General features: G+C 50.3%; 1 long non-coding RNA gene across 1 annotated transcript in view; it reads left to right on the top strand.

Moving 5' to 3' along the window:
- Nucleotides 1-12,820, top strand: part of LOC311228689 — a 23,197-nt gene extending 10,377 nt beyond the window's left edge. Inside the window, exon 3 of the long non-coding RNA XR_014619679.1 lies at nt 12,721-12,820. This is a non-coding gene — a long non-coding RNA (uncharacterized lncRNA). The remainder of the gene's footprint in view (nt 1-12,720) is intronic.
- Nucleotides 12,821-14,228: the final 1,408 nt, after the last annotated feature.

The raw sequence follows: 14,228 nt of genomic DNA, 5'->3' as shown, positions 1-14,228 counted from the left end.
AAACAAGTTATTACCTTGGATGTCAGAATCATCTGTAATTTATTGCATTGTTACTAGCTAACGTTTGATAATTGGTTGATGTATATTCCTCTGATAGCTCTTATATTTTGAATATTTGAATGTAGGCTTCAATAGAACTGGCTCCAAAGTCTGGCACCAAGCAGAGCGTGAACGCTGGTATTGTGACGTATTCCTTCTCTTATAGTGTCCTGTGTGGACAGCAGCACATGAGACTTCCTTCTCTTATAGTGTCCTCGTGTGGACAAGTGGATGAGACTTATAGTGTCCTCGTGTGGACAGAGTGGATGAGACTTATAGTGTCCTCGTGTGGACAGCAGCTTATAGTGTCCTCGTGTGGACAGCAGCACATGAGACTTAAAGTGTCCTCGTGTGGACAGCAGCACATGAGACTTATAGTGTCCTCGTGTGGACAGCAGCACATGAGACTTATAGTGTCCCGTGTGGACAGCAGCACATGAGACTTATAGTGTCCTCGTGTGGACAGCAGCACATGAGACTTATAGTGTCCTCGTGTGGACAGCAGCACATGAGACTTATAGTGTCCTCGTGTGGACAGCAGCCACATGAGACTTATAGTGTCCTCGTGTGGACAGCAGCACATGAGACTTCCTTCTCTTATAGTGTCCTCGTGTGGACAGCTGTGTGGTCAGCACATGAGTGTTGCCGTGGTGTGTCGAAGTGTCCTCGAATCTGAGGCACAAGTTGTAAAGCGCTTTGGATAAAAGTGCTTTATATAAATGCAGTCCATTTAAAACAGTTAGCGTGGGTTAAATGCAGAGGGAGTACCTGCACCTGCTGAACTAACTCCACGCCACAGGGAGGGAGGGAGGGAGAGGAACAAAGAGAGTGGGGGAGAGTGAGGGAGAGAGAGGGGGGGAGGGAGGGAGAGAGAAGGAGTGAGGGAGATGGAGGGGGAGTGAGGGAGATAGAGGGAGGGAGGGAGAGGAAGGAACAAAGAGAGGGTGGAGAGTGAGGGAGAGAGAGGGAGGGAGGGAGGGAGGGAGAGAGAAGGAGTGAGGGAGATGGAGGGGGAGTGAGGAGATACAGGGAGGGAGGGAGAGGAAGGAACAAAGAGAGTGGTGGAGAGTGAGGGAGAGAGAGGGAGGGAGGGAGAGTCAGAGTAAAGAGAGTGGTGGAGAGAGAGGGAGAGGAAGGAACAAAGAGAGTGTGGAGAGAGAGGAGAGAGAGAGAGGGAGGAGAGGAAGGAACAAAGAGAGTGGTGGAGAGTGAGGGAGAGAGAGAGAGGGAGGAGAGGAAGGAACAAAGAGAGTGGGGAGAGTGAGGGAGGGCGGGAGAGTCAGAGTAAAGAGAGTGGTGGAGAGTGAGGGAGGGAGGGAGAGTCAGAGTAAAGAGAGTGGTGGAGAGTGAGGGAGGGGGGAGAGTCAGAGTAAAGGAGTGGAGGGAGGAGGGAGGGAGAGTCAGAGTAAAGAGAGTGGTGGAGAGTGAGGGAGGGAGGGAGAGTCAGAGTAAGAGAGTGGTGGAGAGAGAGGGAGGAGGAGAGTCAGAGTAAAGAGAGTGGTGGAGAGTGAGGAGGGAGAGTCAGAGTAAAGAGAGTGGTGGAGAGTGAGGGAGGGAGAGTCAGAAATAAGAGAGTGGTGAGAGAGTGAGGGAGAGAGAGGGAGGAGGGAGGGAGAGAGGGAGGGAGGGAGGGAGAGAGAAGGAGTGAGGGAGATGGAGGGGGAGTGAGGGAGATAGAGGAGGGAAGGAGAGGAAGGAACAAAGAGAGTGGTGGAGAGGAGGGAGAGAGAGGGAGGGGAGTGAGGGAGAGAGAAGGAGTGAGGGAGATGGAGGGGGAGGTGAGGGAGATAGAGGGAGGGAGGGAGAGTCAGAATAAAGAGAGTGGGGGGAGAGAGGGAGGGAGGGAGTCAGAGTAAAGAGAGTGGTGGAGAGAGAGAGGGAGGGTCAGAGTAAAGAGTGGTGGAGAGAGAGGGAGGGAGGGAGAGTCAGAGTAAAGAGAGTGGTGGAAGAGAGGGAGGGAGAGTCAGAGTAAAGAGAGTGGTGGAGAGTGAGGAGAGAGGAGGGAGAGGAGAGAGAGAGAGAGGGAGGGAGAGAGAAGAGTGAGGGAGATGGAGGGGAGTGAGGGAGATAGAGGGAGGAGGGAGAGGAAGGAACAAAGAGAGTGGTGGAGAGTGAGGGAGAGAGAGGAGGGAGGGAGAGTCAGAGTAAAGAGAGTGGTGGAGAGAGAGGGAGAGGAAGGAACAAAGAGAGTGGTGGAGAGTGAGGGAGAGAGAGAGAGGGAGGGAGAGGAAGGAACAAGAGAGTGGGGAGAGTGAGGGAGAGAGAGAGAGGGAGGGAGAGAAGGAACAAAGAGAGTGGTGGAGAGTGAGGGAGGGCGGGAGAGTCAGAGTAAAGAGAGTGGTGGAGTAGAGGGAGGGAGAGTCAGAGTAAAGAGAGTGGTGGAGAGAGAGGGAGGGAGGGAGAGTCAGATAAAGAGAGTGGTGGAGAGAGAGGGAGGGAGGGAGAGTCAGAGTAAAGAGAGTGGTGAGAGTGAGGGGGAGAGTCAGAGTAAAGAGAGTGGTGGAGAGAGAGGGAGGGAGGGAGAGTCAGAGTAAAGAGAGTGGTGGAGAGAGAGGGAGGGAGGGAGAGTCAGAGTAAAGAGAGTGGTGGAGAGAGAGGGAGGGAGGGAGAGTCAGAGTAAAGAGAGTGGTGGAGAGTGAGGGAGGGAGGGAGAGTCAGAGTAAAGAGAGTGGTGGAGAGAGAGGGAGGGAGGGAGAGTCAGAGTAAAGAGAGTGGGGAGAGAGAGGAGGGAGGGAGAGTCAGAGTAAAGAGAGTGGTGGAGAGAGAGGGAGGGAGGGAGAGTCAGAGTAAAGAGAGTGGTGGAGAGAGAGGGAGGGAGAGTCAGAGTAAAGAGAGTGGGGGAGAGAGAGGGAGGGAGGGAGAGTCAGAGTAAAGAGAGTGGTGGAGAGAGAGGGAGGGAGGGAGAGTCAGAGTAAAGAGAGTGGTGGAGAGAGAGGGAGGGAGGGAGAGTCAGAGTAAAGAGAGTGGGGGAGAGAGAGGGAGGGAGGGAGAGTCAGAGTAAAGAGAGTGGTGGAGAGAGAGGGAGGGAGGGAGAGTCAGAGTAAAGAGAGTGGTGGAGAGAGAGGGAGGGAGGGAGAGTCAGAGTAAAGAGAGTGGTGGAGAGTGAGGGAGGGAGGGAGAGTCAGAGTAAAGAGAGTGGTGGAGAGAGAGGGAGGGAGGGAGAGTCAGAGTAAAGAGAGTGGTGGAGAGAGAGGGAGGGAGGGAGAGTCAGAGTAAAGAGAGTGGTGGAGAGAGAGGGAGGGAGGGAGAGTCAGAGTAAAGAGAGTGGTGGAGAGAGAGGGAGGGAGGGAGAGTCAGAGTAAAGAGAGTGGTGGAGAGTGAGGGAGGGAGGGAGAGTCAGAGTAAAGAGAGTGGTGGAGAGAGAGGGAGGGAGGGAGAGTCAGAGTAAAGAGAGTGGGGGAGAGAGAGGGAGGGAGGGAGAGTCAGAGTAAAGAGAGTGGTGGAGAGAGAGGGAGGGAGGGAGAGTCAGAGTAAAGAGAGTGGGGGAGAGAGAGGGAGGGAGGGAGAGTCAGAGTAAAGAGAGTGGTGGAGAGAGAGGGAGGGAGGGAGAGTCAGAGTAAAGAGAGTGGTGGAGAGAGAGGGAGGGAGGGAGAGTCAGAGTAAAGAGAGTGGGGGAGAGAGAGGGAGGGAGGGAGAGTCAGAGTAAAGAGAGTGGTGGAGAGAGAGGGAGGGAGGGAGAGTCAGAGTAAAGAGAGTGGTGGAGAGAGAGGGAGGGAGGGAGAGTCAGAGTAAAGAGAGTGGTGGAGAGTGAGGGAGGGAGAGTCAGAGTAAAGAGAGTGGTGGAGAGTGAGGGAGGGAGGGAGAGTCAGAGTAAAGAGAGTGGTGGAGAGTGAGGGAGGGAGGGAGAGTCAGAGTAAAGAGAGTGGTGGAGAGTGAGGGAGGGAGGGAGAGTCAGAGTAAAGAGAGTGGTGGAGAGTGAGGGAGGGAGAGTCAGAGTAAAGAGAGTGGGGGAGAGTGAGGGAGGGAGGGAGAGTCAGAATAAAGAGAGTGGTGGAGAGTGAGGGAGGGAGGGAGAGTCAGAGTAAAGAGAGTGGTGGAGAGTGAGGGAGGGAGAGTCAGAGTAAAGAGAGTGGGGGAGAGTGAGGGAGGGAGAGTCAGAGTAAAGAGAGTGGTGGAGAGAGAGGGAGAGAGAGGGAGGGAGGGAGGGAGAGTCAGAATAAAGAGAGTGGGGGAGAGTGAGGGAGGGAGGGAGAGTCAGAATAAAGAGAGTGGTGGAGAGAGAGGGAGGGAGGGAGAGTCAGAGTAAAGAGAGTGGTGGAGAGTGAGGGAGGGAGAGTCAGAGTAAAGAGAGTGGGGGAGAGTGAGGGAGGGAGGGAGAGTCAGAGTAAAGAGAGTGGTGGAGAGTGAGGGAGGGAGGGAGAGTCAGAGTAAAGAGAGTGGTGGAGAGAGAGGAAGGGAGAGTCAGAGTAAAGAGAGTGGTGGAGAGAGAGGGAGGGAGAGTCAGAGTAAAGAGAGTGGTGGAGAGAGAGGGAGGGAGGGAGAGTCAGAATAAAGAGAGTGGTGGAGAGAGAGGGAGGGAGGGAGAGTCAGAGTAAAGAGAGTGGTGGAGAGAGAGGGAGGGAGAGTCAGAGTAAAGAGAGTGGTGGAGAGTGAGGGAGGGAGAGTCAGAGTAAAGAGAGTGGTGGAGAGAGAGGGAGGGAGAGTCAGAGTAAAGAGAGTGGTGGAGAGAGAGGGAGGGAGAGTCAGAGTAAAGAGAGTGGTGGAGAGTGAGGGAGAGAGAGGGAGGGAGGGAGGGAGAGAGAAGGAGTGAGGGAGATGGAGGGGGAGTGAGGGAGATAGAGGGAGGGAGGGAGAGGAAGGAACAAAGAGAGTGGTGGAGAGTGAGGGAGAGAGAGGGAGGGAGTGAGGGAGAGAGAAGGAGTGAGGGAGATGGAGGGGGAGTGAGGGAGATAGAGGGAGGGAGGGAGAGTCAGAATAAAGAGAGTGGGGGAGAGAGAGGGAGGGAGGGAGAGTCAGAGTAAAGAGAGTGGTGGAGAGAGAGGGAGGGAGGGAGAGTCAGAGTAAAGAGAGTGGTGGAGAGAGAGGGAGGGAGGGAGAGTCAGAGTAAAGAGAGTGGTGGAGAGAGAGGGAGGGAGGGAGAGTCAGAGTAAAGAGAGTGGTGGAGAGAGAGGGAGGGAGAGTCAGAGTAAAGAGAGTGGTGGAGAGAGAGGGAGGGAGAGTCAGAGTAAAGAGAGTGGTGGAGAGTGAGGGAGGGAGGGAGGGTCAGAGTAAAGAGAGTGGTGGAGAGAGAGGGAGGGAGGGAGAGTCAGAGTAAAGAGAGTGGTGGAGAGTGAGGGAGGGAGGGAGAGTCAGAGTAAAGAGAGTGGTGGAGAGTGAGGGAGGGAGGGAGAGTCAGAATAAAGAGAGTGGTGGAGAGAGAGGGAGGGAGAGTCAGAGTAAAGAGAGTGGTGGAGAGAGAGGGAGGGAGGGAGAGTCAGAGTAAAGAGAGTGGTGGAGAGAGAGGGAGGGAGAGTCAGAGTAAAGAGAGTGGTGGAGAGAGAGGGAGGGAGAGTCAGAGTAAAGAGAGTGGTGGAGAGTGAGGGAGAGAGAGGGAGGGAGGGAGGGAGAGAGAGGGAGTGAGGGAGGGAGAGAGAAGGAGTGAGGGAGATGGAGGGGGAGTGAGGGAGATAGAGGGAGGGAGGGAGAGGAAGGAACAAAGAGAGTGGTGGAGAGTGAGGGAGAGAGAGGGAGGGAGTGAGGGAGAGAGAAGGAGTGAGGGAGATGGAGGGGGAGTGAGGGAGAGGGAGGGAGGGAGAGTCAGAATAAAGAGAGTGGGGGAGAGAGAGGGAGGGAGGGAGAGTCAGAGTAAAGAGAGTGGTGGAGAGAGAGGGAGGGAGGGAGAGTCAGAGTAAAGAGAGTGGTGGAGAGAGAGGGAGGGAGAGTCAGAGTAAAGAGAGTGGTGGAGAGAGAGGGAGGGAGAGTCAGAGTAAAGAGTGGGGGAGAGAGAGGGAGGGAGAGTCAGAGTAAAGAGTGGGGGAGAGAGAGGGAGGGAGAGGAAGGAACAAAGAGAGTGGGGGAGAGAGAGGGGGTGAGGGAGAGTCAGAGTAAAGAGAGTGGTGGAGAGAGAGGGAGGGAGGGAGAGTCAGAATAAAGAGAGTGGGGGAGAGAGAGGGAGGGAGGGAGAGTCAGAGTAAAGAGAGTGGTGGAGAGAGAGGGAGGGAGGGAGAGTCAGAGTAAAGAGAGTGGTGGAGAGAGAGGGAGGGAGGGAGAGTCAGAGTAAAGAGAGTGGTGGAGAGTGAGGGAGGGAGAGTCAGAGTAAAGAGAGTGGTGGAGAGAGAGGGAGGGAGGGAGAGTCAGAATAAAGAGAGTGGTGGAGAGAGAGGGAGGGAGGGAGAGTCAGAGTAAAGAGAGTGGTGGAGAGAGAGGGAGGGAGGGAGAGTCAGAGTAAAGAGAGTGGGGGAGAGAGAGGGAGGGAGGGAGAGTCAGAGTAAAGAGAGTGGTGGAGAGAGAGGGAGGGAGGGAGAGTCAGAATAAAGAGAGTGGTGGAGAGAGAGGGAGTGAGGGAGAGTCAGAGTAAAGAGAGTGGGCAAGAGAGAGGGAGGGAGGGAGAGGAAGGAATAAAGAGAGTGGGGGAGAGAGAGGGGGGGAGGGAGAGTCAGAGTAAAGAGAGTGGGCAAGAGAGAGGTAGGGAGGGAGAGGAAGGAATAAAGAGAGTGGGGGAGAGAGAGGGGGGGAGGGGAAGGAATAAAGAGAGTATGTGGAGCCATGCTGAGAGAAGGAGGTATGCATGTGAAAAAGGGGGTAGCACTGGAAACGAACGGACACTGAGATATTAAGGAGTATATTTTTGATTGAGACAGAGAGAGGCAGTGACAACAGTGTTTTAAGAGAGAGAGAGAGAGAGAGAGAGAGAGAGAGGGATGAGGGCTCTGTCACCCTGGGTGTAATGAGAAGGAGGATATTAATGACTGTCTCCTCTGCTGCTATTGTTCCTCTCAATCCCTTATTGCCGACCACCCTGATAGGATAGAACCTCCGGTTGAACTTGTAGAAGAAAGGTCTCTCAATCCTCTTATTTTGTCTACTAAAGGAGCATTTCGTAATGGATTTTATACTTTCTTTTAACGGGCCCACAAAATTAGAAAAAGGATTAGCTGGCATGCAAAGTACAGTAGCTTCATAGCGTGTTCCTAGTTGGTTCCTAGTTCCTCTGACCAGGCCTCTAGGTGGCTCCTAGCTCCTCTGACCAGGCCTCTAGGTGGCTCCTAGCTCCTCTGACCAGGCCTCTAGGTGGCTCCTAGCTCCTCTGACCAGGCCTCTAGGTGGCTCCTAGCTCCTCTGACCAGGCCTCTAGGTGGCTCCTAGTTCCTCTGACCAGGCCTCTAGGTGGCTCCTAGCTCCTCTGACCAGGCCTCTAGGTGGCTCCTAGCTCCTCTGACCAGGCCTCTAGGTGGCTCCTAGCTCCTCTGACCAGGCCTCTAGGTGGCTCATAGCTCCTCTGACCAGGCCTCTAGGTGGCTCATAGCTCCTCTGACCAGGCCTCTAGGTGGCTCCTAGCTCCTCTGACCAGGCCTCTAGGTGGTTCCTCTGACCAGGCCTCTAGGTGGCTCCTAGCTCCTCTGACCAGGCCTCTAGGTGGCTCATAGCTCCTCTGACCAGGCCTCTAGGTGGCTCCTAGCTCCTCTGACCAGGCCTCTAGGTGGCTCCTAGCTCCTCTGACCAGGCCTCTAGGTGGCTCCTAGCTCCTCTAACCAGGCCTCTAGGTGGTTCCTCTGACCAGGCCTCTAGGTGGCTCCTAGCTCCTCTGACCAGGCCTCTAGGTGGCTCCTAGCTCCTCTGACCAGGCCTCTAGGTGGCTCCTAGCTCCTCTGACCAGGTCTCTAGGTGGTTCCTCTGACCAGGCCTCTAGGTGGCTCCTAGCTCCTCTGACCAGGTCTCTAGGTGGTTCCTCTGACCAGGTCTCTAGGTGGCTCCTCTGACCAGGCCTCTAGGTGGCTCCTAGCTCCTCTGACCAGGCCTCTAGGTGGCTCCTAGCTCCTCTGACCAGGCCTCTAGGTGGCTCCTAGCTCCTCTGACCAGGTCTCTAGGTGGCTCCTAGCTCCTCTGACCAGGCCTCTAGGTGGTTCCTCTGACCAGGCCTCTAGGTGGCTCCTAGTTCCTCTGACCAGGCCTCTAGGTGGCTCCTAGCTCCTCTGACCAGGTCTCTAGGTGGCTCCTAGCTCCTCTGACCAGGTCTCTAGGTGGCTCCTAGCTCCTCTGACCAGGGCCCTCATGCATCAACGTGTTCTACGCACAGATCTGTGCGTAACCCGTGCGTACGATCATTTCTAAGCAAAGAGTGGGATTCATCAATTTGAACTTGAACTTGACTTCGTGCGTACATCTACGCACAGGTCAGACCTGGCGTACCTAGCTCCCAGTGGTAGAATATATTATTACAACAAGGAAATGAGCTTCTGTGCATAATAACACTGGATGTTCTGTATGAACCGTAGTTCATTATAGTTCATTGTAAGATAGCAACAGTAGTGTAATTATGGTCAAAACCCTATAAATAGCATTTGGAATAATAGATCTTTCTCTCAGAATGAATGCAGCATGGTTTATATAGCGTTATCGGAATATACGGGGTGTAGGCTACTGACTGACTGCGCTCCGCGTAGCTTGATTGATTGATTGATTGAAAAGTTTATTAACAGATTGCAGAATGGGTACAGTACAGTACAGCTCAGTACATACAATTGTTAATTGGGGATGCAGACCAACTTTCGTCCTGTTTACATCAGGGTCCCCCATTTTCAATTCATCATAAATCATAAAGCTCAACTCGTTATTATTTTGCGCACAGACCGCCGAAACACGGGAACGTTTTGATTATATTTAAAAGGCTTTACGTTAAACGAAACAAGTGGAATTTCGAAGCTGTAAGCAGAATAAGTCATATGAATATAGTGTTCTTCCCCCTTTTTACTGTACAAGAAATAATAGAAAACGCATTGCAATGACACCATGCAGATAGTGGACAGACTATATGATGGGATTCAAGTTCGCGTTTTTGTTGCTCATAGGCATGCTGTCAGAGTATGATATCTTAATCAAACATTCTAGAACATTTGTCGTCACAGATCATGTCCTAATGGAACATAGGCTATGGCATGGATCGTGATATTGTGTGGACTGTTATTATTACTGTACGGCGGTACCACCCATTGTGACAGCAGCCTTGAGTCCCGCACACAAACATGATGGAATTCAAGTGCAGTGAGATTCATTGTTCTTGTATATGCTCTCGTATTATATTGTTTATATAGGCTACCCAATACTGACATCAAAATAGATTGTAGTATGCCTCTAGAAATCATATGCAGCAGGTAGAAGATTGACGGGGGATCCATCGCGATTTGGAATCAAATTGAGGAGAACTTTAATCCCTGGGGTATTAATCAAACAACACGGGAAAAGGCAGTCATATTCCAGCGCGGTCTTTATTAGCCGACAACAAAATAGATGCATCTAAAAATCATATAGCCAATCGAACACAACTAATAAAGGCATTCATTACAGCACGGTTATAATGACACACAACCAACGCCAAACAGTGGTCAACGAACGGTCTTTATTAGTATTTTGAGCTGTCCAGGCAGAATTGCAGCAATGGTCTTAGGGAGCCGTTGATATCTGACATCACCGTTTACAAGTCCGCCTTTTATTTATCCCACAATACGCGATAGTGTCTTCTTGGTTCGACAGCAGTGAATTCTCCGTGGAGTTTCTCAGTGTCCCGCTCGGGTCCGTCCATTATTTCACATCCCATGGGGGGTGTTTCCTCATTTTCATGACCATATATGGATAATCATGCACGAGCATTGACGGTAGAACAAAGTGGTATTCATCAACACGGAGGACCATAGAGCCTGCGTACGCACGTGTGATGAATGCCGACTTCCCTGTGCGTGCGCTAGTTCTACATTCCGTGCTTACGTGTGGAAGTAGGTCAAGTTCTACGTCCACGTTGATGCATGAGGGCCCAGGCCTCTAGGTGGCTCCTAGCTCCTCTGACCAGGCCTCTAGGTGGCTCCTAGCTCCTCTGACCAGGCCTCTAGGTGGCTCCTAGCTCCTCTGACCAGGGCCCTCATGCATCAACGTGTTCTACGCACAGATCTGTGCTTACCCTGTGCGTACGATCATTTCTAAGCAACGAGTGGGATTCATCAATTTGAACTTGAACTTGACTTCGTGCGTACATCTACGCACAGGTCAGACCTGGCGTACCTAGCGCCCAGTGGTAGAATATATTATTACAACAAGGAAATGAGCTTCTGTGCATAATAACACTGGCACGTTCTGTACGAACCGTAGTTCATTATAGTTCATTGTAAAATAGCAACAGTAGTGTAATTATGGTCAAAACCCTATAAATAGCATTTGGAATAATAGATCTTTCTCTCAGAATGAATGCAGCATGGTTTATATAGCGTTATCGGAATATACGGGGTGTAGGCTACTGACTGACTGCGCTCCGCGTAGCTTGATTGATTGATTGATTGAAAACAGATTGCAGAATGGGTACAGTACAGTACAGCTCAGTACATACAATTGTTAATTGGGGATGCAGACCAACTTCCGTCTTGTTTACATCAGGGTCCCCCATTTTCAATTCATCATAAATCATAAAGCTCAACTCGTTATTATTCTGCGCAGACCGCAGAAACACGGGAACGTTTTGATTATATTTAAAAGGCTTTACGTTAAACGAAACAAGTGGAACTTCGAAGCTGTAAGCAGAATACAAGTCATATGAATATAGTGTTCTTCCCCCTTTTTACTGTATAAGAAGGAATAGAAAACGCATTGCAATGACACTATAGTGGACAGACTATGTATATGATGGGATTCAAGTTCGCGTTTTTGTTGCTCATAGGCATGCTGTCAGAGTATGATATCTTAATCAAACATTCTAGAACATTTGTCGTCACAGATCATGTCCTAATAGAACATAGGCTATGGCATGGATCGTGATATTGTGTGGACTGTTATTATTATTACTGTACGGCGGTACCACCCATTGTGACAGCAGCCTTGAGTCCCGCACACAAACATGATGGAATTCAAGTTCATGTATTGAAAGGCAGGATACAACATGCAGTGAGATTCATTGTTCTTGTACATGCTCTCGTATTATATATTGTTTATATAGGCTACCCAATACTGACATCAAAATAGATTGTAGTATGCCTCTAGAAATCATATGCAGCAGGTAGAAAATTGACGGGAGATCCATCGCGATTTGGAATAGAATTGAGGAGAACTTTAATCCGTGGGTATTAATCAAACAACACGGGAAAAGGCAGTCATATTCCAGCGCGGTCTTTATTAGCCGACAACAAAATAGATGCCTCTAAAAATCATATAGCCAATCGAACACAACTAATAAAGGCATTCATACAGCACGGTTATAATGACACACAATCAACGCCAAACTGTGGTCAACGAACGGTCTTTATTAGTATTTTGAGCTGTCCAGGCAGAATTGCAGCAATGGTTTTAGGGAGCCGTTGATATCTGACATCACCGTTTACAAGTCCGCCTTTTATTTATCCCATAAATCATAATACGCGATAGTGTCTTCTTGGTTCGACAGCAGTGAATTCTCCGTGGAGTTTCTCGGAGTCCCGCTCGGGTCGGTCCATTATTTCACATCCCATGGGGGGTGTTTCCTCATTTTCATGACCATATATGGATAATCATGCACGAGCATTGACGGTAGAACAAAGTGGTATTCATCAACACGGAGGACCATAGAGCCTGCGTACGCACGTGTGATGAATGCCGACTTCCCTGTGCGTACGCTAGTTCTACATTCCGTGCTTACGTGTGGAAGTAGGTCAAGTTCAAAGTCCACGTTGATGCATGAGGGCCCAGGCCTCTAGGTGGCTCCTAGCTCCTCTGACCAGGCCTCTAGGTGGCTCCTAGCTCCTCTGACCAGGCCTCTAGGTGGCTCCTAGCTCCTCTGACCAGGCCTCTAGGTGGCTCCTAGCTCCTCTGACCAGGCCTCTAGGTGGCTCCTAGCTCCTCTGACCAGGCCTCTAGGTGGTTCCTCTGACCAGGCCTCTAGGTGGCTCCTAGCTCCTCTGACCAGGCCTCTAGGTGGCTCCTAGCTCCTCTGACCAGGCCTCTAGGTGGCTCCTAGCTCCTCTGACCAGGCCTCTAGGTGGCTCCTAGCTCCTCTGACCAGGCCTCTAGGTGGCTCCTAGCTCCTCTGACCAGGCCTCTAGGTGGTTCCTCTGACCAGGCCTCTAGGTGGCTCCTAGTTCCTCTGACCAGGTCTCTAGGTGGTTCCTCTGACCAGGCCTCTAGGTGGCTCCTAGCTCCTCTGACCAGGTCTCTAGGTGGATGCACCACTACCTTAGACTCTGGAACTCTGGAAATGTCAGATTAGCCGCTAAATAAATGAATAAATAAATGTTTTTATTAGGTGTGTTTTTTTTAATCTGGCAATCGCTCATCATGTCATCTTACACGTTTTTATTTTGATCTAAGAGTTAGTGAATCGCTGTGTTGCTCAATTGACTAAAACTCAAGCTACACCCCTCTTTTCTTGACCTCCAATCACAGCTGTTGCTTTCCTCTATCAAGGGAGGGCGCAAGCCTGGGATTGGTCAATTGTATTGAAAGGTGGTGGTGCTACAGTATATAAATGAAGGTTCACTTGTCACTTCATTACTTTATTGACTGACTTACTCTCTCTCTCTCTTTCTACAGGTCTTTGTCCGGGATCTGCTGGCCAGGATCAGGGGGATGAGAAAACTCAGCGCACCAACCAAGAAAGGCCTATAATGGATGCCGTGTCGACCAACAATCACCTGTAATTCAACCTACAGTGAACCCAACCTACCCCAAGCCAGTCAACGTGGAGAGTCGTCTGCTTCCACACACAACCATATCAAACCCATGATAGCGCCGTGAAACTTTCTAATACTCCAACCATGAAAAATCTGGCCATAATTCACTTTTTGTAGCACTGAAGTCACTCACTTCATAATGTACATAACATTCATCTCTCGACAGCTATTACAGGAATAATCACAATAGATCAAACTTTAAATAGTTATCGTTGAGAGCCATAATTGCCGACAAAATATCAAACAACCGGAAACGCACGACACGCGGCGTTCAATATTCAAACAAACATAATTCAACTTCTAACACTCGCAGCCATTTTACATTATGACCTCTCACCCTGATACTGTCCATCCACTGACACCAATATATAGTGAATGCCTCCAAATGGGAAGTGTGTGTGTGGGGGGGGGGGGGGTAATGTTTTTATTTGGTGTGAGACATTACTGTATAAAATGGACACAATTACGTGCTTCATGATTTTTTGCATTTATTTTTTACTGAGTTTTTGATGTTACAATGTTGCCAACGTGTCCTACAGTCTGTCTGCGTTATTACCAGTCATACATTAATATAATGTAATTCTTATAGTCAGTTTAACGACTGGGTAAAATGTGGTCTTCAGTTGTTTGCCCACTCTCTCAAAAACCAACCTCTGGTCTCTAGACTTCCTCGTTTTGCAGAGGTGTCACGAAGCCGGACAGGTTGACAGTACGTACAAGTTATAATCACAAGCTTTAATGCTTATAACCATCCCGTCTTCTTGGAATCTGTGAACATTGAAATATGTAGTAGTGTAGTAAGGGCATAGCTATTTTCAAACCGGGATGAAGTATTACTAAAGAAAACATTCACTGTGGCATTCACACACACACCGTTCCACCAACCTTATCCAACGACGAGGCATGATGGGTATTGTAGTTCTCTATGCGTGAGACTGCAAAAACCTGATGATTGGCAGTACTGAGGTTATCATGTCATACGACGTCTGCTGTTATCCCGTCAACAACAACAACAACATATCGGTTGTAGGTTTAGGTGTTTTCCCGGCAAAGCACACCTTCAGGATCAGTTTGCCCACTTGAGAAGAGTCGACCTTAAATAACCCCCCTCAAAAAAAGCTAAAAAGATCTGGAGGTCAGTGCCTGAGGGTGACTGGGACCTGTGTGGGCGGGGCTCAGCGGCATCAGCGGTCACATGACTTGTAGGAAAGGGGGGGGCGGGGGGGACCAGAGCACATAGACGCTCAAGGTCATAGAAGCATTAGTGTTATAACACTTATCGCACAGATATTGTTAGCAAAAGAATAAAACATCTTCAGGTGGATTCAGAGGTCTAGGAAGTGTGAAAGGTCAAAGTATAAGCTGTTA

Source organism: Notolepis coatsorum, assembly GCF_963971535.1.
Source record: "Notolepis coatsorum genome assembly, chromosome: 5".
In the NCBI taxonomy this organism is placed as follows: domain Eukaryota; kingdom Metazoa; phylum Chordata; class Actinopteri; order Aulopiformes; family Paralepididae; genus Notolepis; species Notolepis coatsorum.
This window is presented reverse-complemented; position numbering and strand designations above follow the sequence as displayed.